General features: G+C 40.0%; 1 pseudogene and 1 gene segment (V, D, J or C); both read left to right on the top strand.

Moving 5' to 3' along the window:
• Positions 1-2,173, top strand: LOC311015791 (Ig kappa chain C region, B allele-like). The segment is given in 3 exons: positions 1-323; positions 851-955; positions 1,642-2,173.
• A 3,584-nt stretch (positions 2,174-5,757) lies between these two features.
• Positions 5,758-7,846, top strand: LOC311015792 (Ig kappa chain C region, B allele pseudogene; annotated as a pseudogene). 2 transcript variants are annotated; one of them, XR_014599481.1, is made up of 3 exons: positions 5,758-6,079; positions 6,557-6,661; positions 7,348-7,846. The product of XR_014599481.1 is annotated as an Ig kappa chain C region, B allele pseudogene (transcript). The 2 variants fall into 2 exon arrangements; XR_014599482.1 differs by having other exon boundaries at positions 5,759-6,083.
• Positions 7,847-12,538: the final 4,692 nt, after the last annotated feature.

Genomic DNA, 12,538 nt, shown 5'->3' with positions numbered 1-12,538 from the left:
TTTGAGATGTTGCCGAGCCAACGAACCTGTAAAACAGCAGCAGGCCAGCGTCCAGATGAGGATGGTGATGAGAGTCATGGTGGTTGTGGTCTCTGCTGTGTTGACTGACAGATCTGAGTCCTGCAGTGTTGAACTCACAGGACTATAAAGCTTCTCAGTTCACTGGAGGATCAGCTGACGATGCAAAGCCTCCTCTCTATGGAAATGATTTCTCTGCTCTCAACAGACTGAAGGCAACGTGGGACACGAAATCAGGAGGAATACGGCTCGGATGAACAACATGGAGGATCTTAATGGAACAGAGGAAAACACTCACATTAAAAGTGCAGTTGAGGATTTAAGGATACGTTTGTGTTCACTGTGGTTGGTATGAAACGTTTGTCTGCTGTTCATTTACTGACAGGATTTAATGAAATCTATCAGATATTTCACTTTTTCATCATATGATTTTGTAAATCATCATTATCTATAAGCATCATGTTCATTTAACCATGTATGAACTTAAATAAGACTGAAAATATTACTTATGAGGAGGCTGGCATCATTTCTCTGTCTGGTGTAAAAAAAAAAGTTTAACAAAATTAAATAATGAATCTTAATTGATTCAATAAGTTCCAAAAAATCCCAAATATATATAATTTGAAAGTATTTGTAGATTCAATAAATTATAAATATGTCTATATCATTAGAAAAAGTGTTTTCAGTGGATAGATTTGTATCTCAAAATTAAAAATATGCAAAAAAATTATTAAAAAACATGTAGAAGTTGAAGGAATAGGAGATTAATCATTACTTGATTAAAATAAATGATTAATTATGCATTCTTACTATAAAATAACTCTGTATTCAGTGGACAGATGCTTGTTCACAGTGCAGGAGGTTTTTGTACGGCCACTTAACGAGGTTGTATCACTGTGGTGGACTTTTGGTGGAGGAACCAAACTCATCGTTAACTGTAAGTATCACAGATTTATGATTTCTACAACGTTCAATATTATAATCGCTTTGTTTAAAGTAAATGTGATGAACCAAATCATTATTTTGGATCATTTATACTTTTTGGATATTTATTATTCATTAAACTAGGCTGATATTGGAGTTTAGGAAAACACTGCATATTATTTTCCTATTATAGATTATGTTTTGGTGAAGTAGATGCAGTATTTTATGTTGTAACATTGAAACATCTGTTAGTGTGTTAGCTGTACGTTATAAAATCTAATGTTGATCAAACAAATAAGAGGGTTTATTGTACATTCAGTGTCGCTGCAGTTTGTGTTCACGGTCCGTTAGTTCAAAGTGATGAAAAGGAAGTGAAACAGACAGATGTCAAAGTCTTTCACTGCTTACAGTTTACAGATGATTAATGAAACTTTTCTATTCCAATGACTCCTCAGTCACATTGTATATGATTCTATAATGATTTAATGAGGAGAGCCGCAGGAGAAGATTGGTTCCTGTAAATGACAGAACTCCAGTCAGCATTGTATTTGTTAAATCCTCCCTCCATCCCATGTCTCTGTGTGACCACAGCATCATGCACACAGCTAACCCTCAGTAACGTCACCTCTGTCGTGTTCAGCTGTCTTTCCTACAGTGGAAGTTAATCTGCTCCTCGTGTGTCTCTGCTCTCCCCTCCAGCTGGCTCCATGATCCGGCCCTCAGTCTCCCTGCTTCCCCCCTCCTCTGAGCAGCTCTCTGGGGGCTCGGCCACGCTGGCCTGCCTGCTGACCGGCTACTCTCCTCAGGGAGCCGTGGTGAGCTGGGAGGTGGACGGCACCGAGGTGACGGAGGGGGTCCTGAGCAGCTCAGAGGAGGAGAAGAGCGGACTCTACAGCAGCAGCAGCACCCTGAGCCTGAGCCAGGAGCGCTGGATGGCAGGAGAGCTGTACTCCTGCAAGGTCCTCCATCACAACCACAACCAGATGCAGTCCCTCCACAGGAGCCAGTGTAAGGCCTAGAGGGTCTGGATGGAGGCCAGGACAGGAGCTCTGCATGGGGGGAGCAGGAGGAACACACCTGCTGCTCTGAACAATCTGAGGACAACGTTTGTAGAGGAAACTATAAAGCCTTGTGTGACTGCTGTAAAGTAGCTAGAGAGTAATGTGTGTAGCTCAGCAAGTAGATGTGTGCGTTTAATAACTGTCTTTTTATAATAATAAAGCTTTCACTGATGAATTACATGATGAAGTGTTTGGTGTTTTATTTTATTAAGAGAAGTAAAGAATTAAATGGTTTCATATCAACTGGTTTTACTGCCTGCAGAAAATTAAACCTTTGGATTCATCTTATAAAAATCCATAATTCTACATTACAATACATTAATACAGACATGTGAAACTGAGGGAGGATTCTGCAGAAACTTCACCTCCATCCATCAGACAGAGAAGACAGGACCCACACATGCAGACAGTCAAGGTTGCAGTGCCGAGGCTCAGTGTTCAATAAACCAGTTCAGGTTCGGTACACAGGAAGGCAGTCGGTGAAGATAACGGCACAAACGTCCGAGAGGAAGGAAAGCTGATTTTCCATAATCTTCTTTATGTTCATTACTTTACGAAATAAACATTTTAAATGATTGATACATTCAAAAAGGTTATACCATCCTAAAATAAAACTGTGGATTATAAGAAGTCAGTGTCTCTGTGTTATTTTTAGGCAAGGCAAGGCAACTTTATTTGTATAGCACATTTCATCCACAAGGCAGACTCAAAGTGCTTCACATCATGACATGTCATACAATAAAGTGAAGAAAAAAGAATTAAAATAAAATAAAGGCAAAATTAAAATGCATTACAGAAAGAAAGGAGAATAAAAACATATTTGCAATAATTAAAAACAGTGCAGACATTAAAAGATTTAGCAGAAAGCTATGGTGAACATAAAAGTTTTCAGTCTAGTTTTAAAAGTGGTCAGAGTTGGGGCAAGTCTTACATCTTCAGGAAGTTTATTCCAGCTATTTGGTGCATAGTGACTAAATGATGCTCTCCCGTGATTGTTGTTTACTCTGGGAATCACTAACAGATTGGTCTCAGAAGATCTAGTGGTCTAGAAGGCTTATGTAGTGGGAGCATATCAGTGATATACTTCGGTCCTAGACCATGTAGTGATTTATATGTGAGCAGGAGGACTTTGAAATCAATCCTCTGACATACAGGGAGCCAATGTAAGGATTTAAGAATTGGTGTAATGTGCTCACATGTTTTGGTCTTTGTAAGAACTCTAGCAGCAGCGTTCTGAACAAGCTGTAGCTGCCTGACAGTTTTTTTCGGAAGACCTGCAAGGAGACCATTACAGTAGTCTAGCCTACTAGTAATAAAGGCATGTACAAGTTTTTCTAAGTCTTGAGCTGACATGAGCCCTCTAAGTCTTGCTACATTTTTGAGGTGATAGTAGGCTGATTGTGTTACTGATTTAATGTGACTGTCGAAATGTAAATCAGAATCCATAATAACCCCAAGATTTCTGGCTTTGTTTGAGGTTTTCAGGGACAGAGAGTGAAGGTGTTGAATTACTTTAAACCTTTCTTTTTTAGCACCAAAAACAATTATCTCAGTTTTGTCCTCATTTAGTTGTAGGAAGTTTTGGCACATCCAGTCTTTGACTTGCTCAATGCACCGGCACAGAAGATCTATGGGGCGATAGTCGTTTGGTGATAGTGCTACATAGATTTGGGTGTCATCGGCATAGCAATGGTGGTCAATGTTATTATTTTGCATGATTTGTCCTAGTGGGAGCATGTAGATGTTGAATAAAGTCGGCCCCAAGATTGAACCTTGGGGGACTCCACACGTTACATTGGTAGGTTCTGATACAAAGTCGCCAATGGAAACAAAATAGTTCCTATCTTGTAGATATGACTTGAACCAGCTTAAGACTGTGCCTGAGAGCCCCACCCAGTTTTCCAACCTGTCCAAAAGTATTGAGTGGTCGACAGTGTCAAATGCAGCACTGAGGTCTAATAGCATTCATATTGAAGTTTTGCCAGAGTCTGTGTTGAGACGGATGTCATTTACAACTTTAATAAGGGCCGTCTCGGTGCTATGAAAAGGTTGAAATCCTGACTGGAAGTTGTTGTGGCAGCCAGTTGAAGCCAGGAAGTGATTTAGTTGTTGGAGGACAACTTTCTCAATTATTTTACTTATGAAGGGTAGATTTGAAATTGGTCTGTAGTTGTTGATAATAGAGGCATCTAGGCTCCGCTTTTTTAGAAGAGGTTTAATGACTGCAGTTTTGAAGGCCTTTGGGAAATTGCCTGATTGAATGGAGTTATTAACTAGCTGCAATACGTCTATTGATAGGCAGTCAAAAACATTCTTAAAAAAGTTGGTAGGTAAAGCATCAAGGCAGCAGGTGGATGATTTTAGATTTGTCACCGTTTCCACTAGAGTTTTAGAGTCTATGGCATTAAAGCTTGCAATCATTGCTGTGTTACTTTTGCCTGAACAGGGTGGTGATCCAACTTTTTTGTTTGAGATATTGATGGCGCGTCTGATGCCTTCAATTTTATTAGTATAAAAGAATGCAAACTCATTGCATTTCTGCGTGGAATGGAGTTTAGCTGGTATTTGTGTTGGGGGGTTGGTCAGTCTGTCAACAGTTACTAATAGGGTTTTCACCTTATTAGTGTTGTTGTTTATGATATTGGAGAAGAATGTTTCTCTCACACTTTTTAAGACTAAATTGTAGGCCCGGAGGCTCTCTTTATAGATGTCATGGTGAATATGAAGTTTAGTACTCCGAGAGGATTCGTTCAGCCTTCCTGCCTCTCTTCTCTGGGCTGTCACAACAGCAGCTTTTCTCCAGGGTGCCTTTTGCTTACCAGAAATTGTTTTAACCGTAGCAGGTGCAATGACATCGATGACATTCAGAATTTTGTAATTAAAGATGTTTACAAGATCGTTAGCATGACATGGGTTTAGAGGTGGTAACGAGGAGATGGCATTTTTAAAGAGTACAACTACTAGTACTACTCCCTGCAGAAAATGAAAGCTAATAGTCGTATGTTTATTTTGCTGTGACATTTGAAGAGAATACTATATTTTGAAGAAGAAAATGAATGGATTTTTATATTATGACTAATAAATTGAAAAAATGTGCTAGTCTGATAAGAATATGAGTTTAAAACTGCATGTGGAAGAGCGTCTGTGAGTCTGTTTCAGTTTTATTTAGAGTCATTGTGGTTCTGCTTGGTGACTCTGCTTGGTGTTGTGTTCACTGGACCAGTTATTCTCATCACCGTCTCTTCAACAACCCTCTGCACCTGCAGCAGGCCGTTCTCACTTCAGTCACACTGAAGGAGGTTTTTGTACGGCGACAAATCACTGTGTGAACACATAGCCACTGTTTATATAGTGGACACTCTGACAGTAATAAACTGCTGCATCTTCAGCCTGAACTCCACTGATGGTCAAAGTGAAGTCAGAGCTGCTTCCACTGCCACTAAACCGAGATGGTGTTCCTGATTGAATATAGCTAGTCGAATATATCAGGAGCTTTGGAGGCTGTCCAGATTTCTGTTGATACCAGGACAAATACACATATTTACCACTGTAAACAGGCTGACTATTCTTACAGGTGAGAGTGACAGATGATCCTGGAGTAGATGTCAATACTGGAGGCTGAGTCACAGTCACCTGACCGCTGCATCCTGCAGGACAAAACAAATCATTCATTCATCAGCAGAAGGAAAGGAGAGAAAAGGCGAGGCGTCGTGTTTGAGATGTTGCCGAGCCAACGAACCTGTAAAACAGCAGCAGGCCAGCGTCCAGATGAGGATGGTGATGAGAGTCATGGTGGTTGTGGTCTCTGCTGTGTTGACTGACAGATCTGAGTCCTGCAGTGTTGAACTCACAGGACTATAAAGCTTCTCAGTTCACTGGAGGATCAGCTGACGATGCAAAGCCTCCTCTCTATGGAAATGATTTCTCTGCTCTCAACAGACTGAAGGCAACGTGGGACACGAAATCAGGAGGAATACGGCTCGGATGAACAACATGGAGGATCTTAATGGAACAGAGGAAAACACTCACATTAAAAGTGCAGTTGAGGATTTAAGGATACGTTTGTGTTCACTGTGGTTGGTATGAAACGTTTGTCTGCTGTTCATTTACTGACAGGATTTAATGAAATCTATCAGATATTTCACTTTTTCATCAAATTACTTTGTAAATCATCATTATCTATAAGCATCATGTTCATTTAACCATGTATGAACTTAAATAAGACTGAAAATATGACTTATGAGGAGGCTGTCATCATTTCTCTGTCTGGAGTAAAAAAGTAAAAAAAAAAATCATATAATTATTTATTTTTTTTATTTTTAGTTTAAATCCATATAATTTGAAAGATTTTGTAGATTCCATTAAATATAATTATTTCTATATTATTAGAAAAAGTGTTTTCAGTGGATAGATTTGTCTCTCAAATTTAAAAATATGCTATAAAATTGTTAAAAAACAACATGTAGACGTTGAAGGAATAGGAGATAAATCATTACTTAATGAAAATAAATGATTAATTATGCATTCTTACTATAAAATAACTCTGTTTTCAGTGGACAGATGCTTGTTCACAGTGCAGGAGGTTTTTGTACGGCCACTTAACGAGGTTGTATCACTGTGGTACACTTTTGGCGGAGGAACCAAACTCATCGTTAACTGTAAGTATCACAGATTTATGATTTCTACAACGTTCAATATTATAATCGCTTTGTTTAAAGTAAATGTGATGAAACAAATCATTATTTAGGATCATTTCTACTTTTTGGATATTTATTATTCATTAATCTAGGCTGATATTGGAGTTTAGGAAAACACTGCATATTATTTTCCTATTATAGATTATGTTTTGGTGAAGTAGATGCAGTATTTTATTTTGTAACATTGAAACATCTGTTAGTGTGTTAGCTGTACGTTATAAAATCTAATGTTGATCAAACTAATAAGAGGGTTTATTGTACATTCAGTGTCGCTGCAGTTTGTGTTCACGGTCCGTTAGTTCAAAGTGATGAAAAGGAAGTGAAACAGACAGATGTCAAAGTCTTTCACTGCTTACAGTTTACAGATGATTAATGAAACTTTTCTATTCCAATGACTCCTCAGTCACATTGTATATGATTCTATAATGATTTAATGAGGAGAGCCGCAGGAGAAGATTGGTTCCTGTAAATGACAGAACTCCAGTCAGCGTTGTATTTGTTAAATCCTCCCTCCATCCCATGTCTCTGTGTGACCACAGCATCATGCACACAGCTAACCCTCAGTAACGTCACCTCTGTCATGTTCAGCTGTCTTTCCTACAGTGGAAGTTAATCTGCTCCTCGTGTTTCTCTGCTCTCCCCTCCAGCTGGCTCCATGATCCGGCCCTCAGTCTCCCTGCTTCCCCCCTCCTCTGAGCAGCTCTCTGGGGGCTCGGCCACGCTGGCCTGCCTGCTGACCGGCTACTCTCCTCAGGGAGCCGTGGTGAGCTGGGAGGTGGACGGCACCGAGGTGACGGAGGGGGTCCTGAGCAGCTCAGAGGAGGAGAAGAGCGGACTCTACAGCAGCAGCAGCACCCTGAGCCTGAGCCAGGAGCGCTGGATGGCAGGAGAGCTGTACTCCTGCAAGGTCCTCCATCACAACCACAACCAGATGCAGTCCCTCCACAGGAGCCAGTGTAAGGCCTAGAGGGTCTGGATGGAGGCCAGGACAGGAGCTCTGCATGGGGGGAGCAGGAGGAACACACCTGCTGCTCTGAACAATCTGAGGACAACGTTTGTAGAGGAAACTATAAAGCCTTGTGTGACTGCTGTAAAGTAGCTAGAGAGTAATGTGTGTAGCTCAGCAAGTAGATGTGTGCGTTTAATAACTGTCTTTTTATAATAATAATAAAGCTTTCACTGATGAATAACATGATGAAGTGTTTGGCGTTTTATTTTATTAAGAGAAGTAAAGAAGTAAATGGTTTCATATCAACTGGTTCTACTCCCTGCAGAAAAATAAAGCTTTGGATTCAACTTATAAAAATTCATATTTCTACATTACAATACAATAATACAGAGATGTGAAACTGAGGGAGGATTCTGCAGAAACTTCACCTCCATCCATCAGACAGAGAAGACAGGACCCACACATGCAGACAGACAAGGTTGCAGTGCCGAGGCTCAGTGTTCAATAAACCAGTTCAGGTTCGGTACACAGGAAGGCAGTCGGTGAAGATAACGGCACAAACGTCCGAGAGGAAGGAAAGCTGATTTTCCATAATCTTCTTTATGTTCATTACTTTACGAAATATACATTTTTAATGATTGATACATTCAAAAAGGTTATACCGTCCTAAAATAAAACTGATTATAAGAAGTCAGTGTCTCTGTGTTATTTTTAGGCAAGGCAAGGCAACTTTATTTGTATAGCACATTTCATCCACAAGGCAGACCCAAGGTGCTTCACATCATGACATGTCATACAATAAAGTGAAAAAAAAAGAATTAAAAGAAAATAAAGGAGAAATTAAAATGCATTACAGAAAGACAAGGAGAATAAAAACATGGTGGTAAAAGTGGTCAGAGTTGGGGCAAGTCTTACATCATCAGGAAGTTTATTCCAGCTATTTGTTGCATAGTGACTAAATGATGCTCTCCCGTGATTGTTGTTTACTCTGGGAATCACTAACAGATTGGTCTCAGAAGATCTTAGTGGTCTAGAAGTCTTATGTAGTGGGAGCATATCAGTGATATACTTCGGTACTAGACCATATAGTGATTTATATGTGAGCAGGAGGATTTTTAAATCAATCCTCTGACATACAGGGAGCCAATGTAAGGATTTAAGAATTGGTGTAATGTGCTCACATGTTTTGGTCTTTGTAAGAACTCTAGCAGCAGCGTTCTGAACAAGCTGTAGCTGCCTGACAGTTTTTGTTTTTTTTCGGAAGACCTGCAAAGAGACCATTACAGTAGTCTAGCCTACTAGTAATAAAGGCATGTACAAGTTTTTCTAAGTCTTGAGCTGACATGAGCCCTCTAAGTCTTGCTACATTTTTGAGGTGATAGTAGGCTGATTTTGTTACTGATTTAACGTGACTGTCGAAATGTAAATCAGAATCCATAACAACCCCAAGATTTCTGGCTTTGTTTGAGGTTTTCAAGGACAGAGAGTGAAGGTGTTGAATTACTTTAAACCTTTTTTTTAGCACCAAAAACAATTATCTCAGTTTTGTCCTCAATTAGTTGTAGGAAGTTTTGGCACATCCAGTCTTTGACTTGCTCAATGCACTGGCACAGAAGATCTATGGGGCGATAGTCGTTTGGTGATAGTGCTACATAGATTTGGGTGTCATCGGCATAGCAATGGTGGTCAATGTTATTATTTTGCATGATTTGTCCTCGTGGGAGCATGTAGATGTTGAATAAAGTCGGCCCCAAGATTGAACCTTGGGGGACTCCACACGTTACATTGGTAGGTTCTGATACAAAGCCGCCAATGGAAACAAAATAGTTCCTATCTTGTAGATATGACTTGAACCAGCTTAAGACTGTGCCTGAGAGCCCCACCCAGTTTTCCAACCTGTCCAAAAGTATTGAGTGGTCGACAGTGTCAAATGCAGCACTGAGGTCTAATAGCATTAATATTGAAGTTTTGCCAGAGTCTGTGTTAAGACGGATGTCATTTACAAATTTAAAAAGGGCCGTCCCGGTGCTATGAAAAGGTTGAAATCCTGACTGGAAGTTGTTGTGGCAGCCAGTTGAAGCCAGGAAGTGATTTAGTTGTTGGAGGACAACTTTCTCAATTATTTTACTTATGAAGGGTAGATTTGAAATTGGTCTGTAGTTGTTGATAATAGAGGCATCTAGGCTCCGCTTTTTTAGAAGAGGTTTAATGACTGCAGTTTTGAAGGCCTTTGGGAAATTGCCTGATTGAATGGAGTTATTAACTAGTTGCAATACGTCTATTGATAGGCAGTCAAAAACATTCTTAAAAAAGTTGGTAGGTAAAGCATCAAGGCAGCAGGTGGATGATTTTAGATTTGTCACCGTTTCCACTAGAGTTTTAGAGTCTATGGCATTAAAGCTTGCAATCATTGCTGTGTTACTTTTGCCTGAACAGGGTGGTGATCCAACTTTTTTGTTTGAGATATTGATGGCGCGTCTGATGCCTTCAATTTTATTAGTATAAAAGAATGCAAACTCATTGCATTTCTGCGTGGAATGGAGTTTAGCTGGTATTTGTGTTGGGGGGTTGGTCAGTCTGTCAACAGTTGCAAATAGGGTTTTCGCCTTATTAGTGTTGTTGTTTATGATATTGGAGAAGAATGTTTCTCTCGCACTTTTTAAGACTAAATTGTAGGCCCGGAGGCTCTCTTTATAGATGTCATGGTGAATATGAAGTTTAGTACTCCGAGAGGATTCGTTCAGCCTTCCTGCACTCTCTTCTCTGGGCTGTCACAACAGCAGCTTTTCTCCAGGGTGCCTTTTGCTTACCAGAAATTGTTTTAACCGTAGCAGGTGCAATGACATCTATGACATTCAGAATTTTGTAATTAAAGATGTTTACAAGATCGTTAGCATGACATGGGTTTAGAGGTGGTAACGAGGAGATGGCATTTTTAAAGAGTACAACTACTAGTACTACTCCCTGCAAAAAATGAAAGCTAATAGTCGTATGTTTATTTTGCTGTGACATTTGAAGAGAATACTATATTTTGAAGAAGAAAATGAATGGATTTTTATATTATGTTAATAATAAATTGAAAAAATGTGCTAGTCTGATAAGAATATGAGTTTAAAACTGCATGTGGAAGAGCGTCTGTGAGTCTGTTTCAGTTTTATTTAGAGTCATTGTGGTTCTGCTTGGTGACTCTGCTTGGTGTTGTGTTCACTGGACCAGTTATTCTCATCACCGTCTCGTCAACAACCCTCTGCACCTGCAGCAGGCCGTTCTCACTTCAGTCACACTGAGGGAGGTTTTTGTACGGCGACAAATCACTGTGTGAACACATTGCCACTGTGCTCACTCTGACAGTAATAAACTGCTGCATCTTCAGCCTGAACTCCACTGATGGTCAAAGTGAAGTCAGAGCTGCTTCCACTGCCACTAAACCGAGATGGTGTTCCTGAGTAACGTGTGCTAGCGTAATATATCTTATATATTAAGAATATATTCTTACAGGTGAGAGTGACAGATGATCCTGGAGTAGATGTCACTACTGGAGGCTGAGTCACAGTCACCTGACCGCTGCATCCTGCAGGACAAAACAAATCATTCATTCATCAGCAGAAGGAAAGGAGAGAAAAGGCGAGGCGTCGTGTTTGAGATGTTGCCGAGCCAACGAACCTGTAAACCAGCAGCAGGCCAGCGTCCAGATGAGGATGGTGATGAGAGTCATGGTGGTTGTGGTCTCTGCTGTGTTGACTGACAGATCTGAGTCCTGCAGTGTTGAACTCACAGGACTATAAAGCTTCTCAGTTCACTGGAGGATCAGCTGACGATGCAAATTGCCTGCCCCTCATAATACGGGACCGTCCCACGTTTATGAACTTTAAGACTCATTTAAAATTGTGGCTCAGGGAAAATCAAAGCTGCACTCACTTTTAACTGCATCACACACTTCATTATGTGTGTCACTCACATGTCCTGTTGCATCTTGTATTGTCTGTTGTTGTTAGTGTTTGTCTTGACCCTCAGATTAAATATGAGGGTGTTGTATGTATGTTACTTTGTTTTTATGGTTTCTATGTTTTCTGCCTGGGTACAATAGATGAAAACTAGCCATTGTACTATCGAGTATTTACATTGTGTATTTAAACTGATGTCCATAAATATGTACTGTCCCTATTAAATAAACAAATAATTCAATAAATAAAGCCTCCTCTCTATGGGAATGATTTCTCTGAGTTTTATTTGTTTCACACAAAGAGAAACGATTCATCAAGAATGTAGCATGAACCATAAACCATCATTAAATAAAACTGATCATAATGAGCCTGTGTTTGTATTTCTTTTTAATTCAACATGAAAAATACCGTCTTGATATTTTCAGTATCTAATACATCTGTTAGTAGAGGAGATGGTCGTATGTTTATTTCACTGTGACATTTGAAGAGAAAATTGGACACAAACATGAGAAGACATCAGCTGCAAAAATGATCACATATGTTTTCAAAACCTCTCACCCTGACTCAGAAAACCCAGCATGACAATCAGAGTTATTGGCAACATCATCCTGAAGCAGTTTTCAGTGTGAGTACGAGAAAACAGTTCAGACTCACGGTGACACGAGAACTTAAAACTGCGAGGAGCAGCGATGCATTCAAATCATGCAAAACCCGTTTGGGCCCAGCTGTGGTTGTGGAAGTGAAAGGGAGAGAGGAGGTGGAGGAAGTAGAGGCTACATCTCCCTGTGGACTGATTCAGAACATGAAGAAACTGGTGACTCTCTGTTTCTCACCTCTCTGCTGTTTCTGTCTTTGTCAACTTTCCCAAAGGCCTTTGTACTGATAAATAGTTGCATGCTGCCCTCTGCTGGCTGTTAATGGAGATGCTCCAGATGTGACACTGAT

This window comes from Eutrigla gurnardus, assembly GCF_963514095.1.
Source record: "Eutrigla gurnardus genome assembly, chromosome: 7".
Lineage (NCBI taxonomy): Eukaryota > Metazoa > Chordata > Actinopteri > Perciformes > Triglidae > Eutrigla > Eutrigla gurnardus.
The sequence above is the reverse complement of the archived record's forward strand: the minus strand, read 5'-3'. Positions and strand labels throughout refer to the sequence as shown.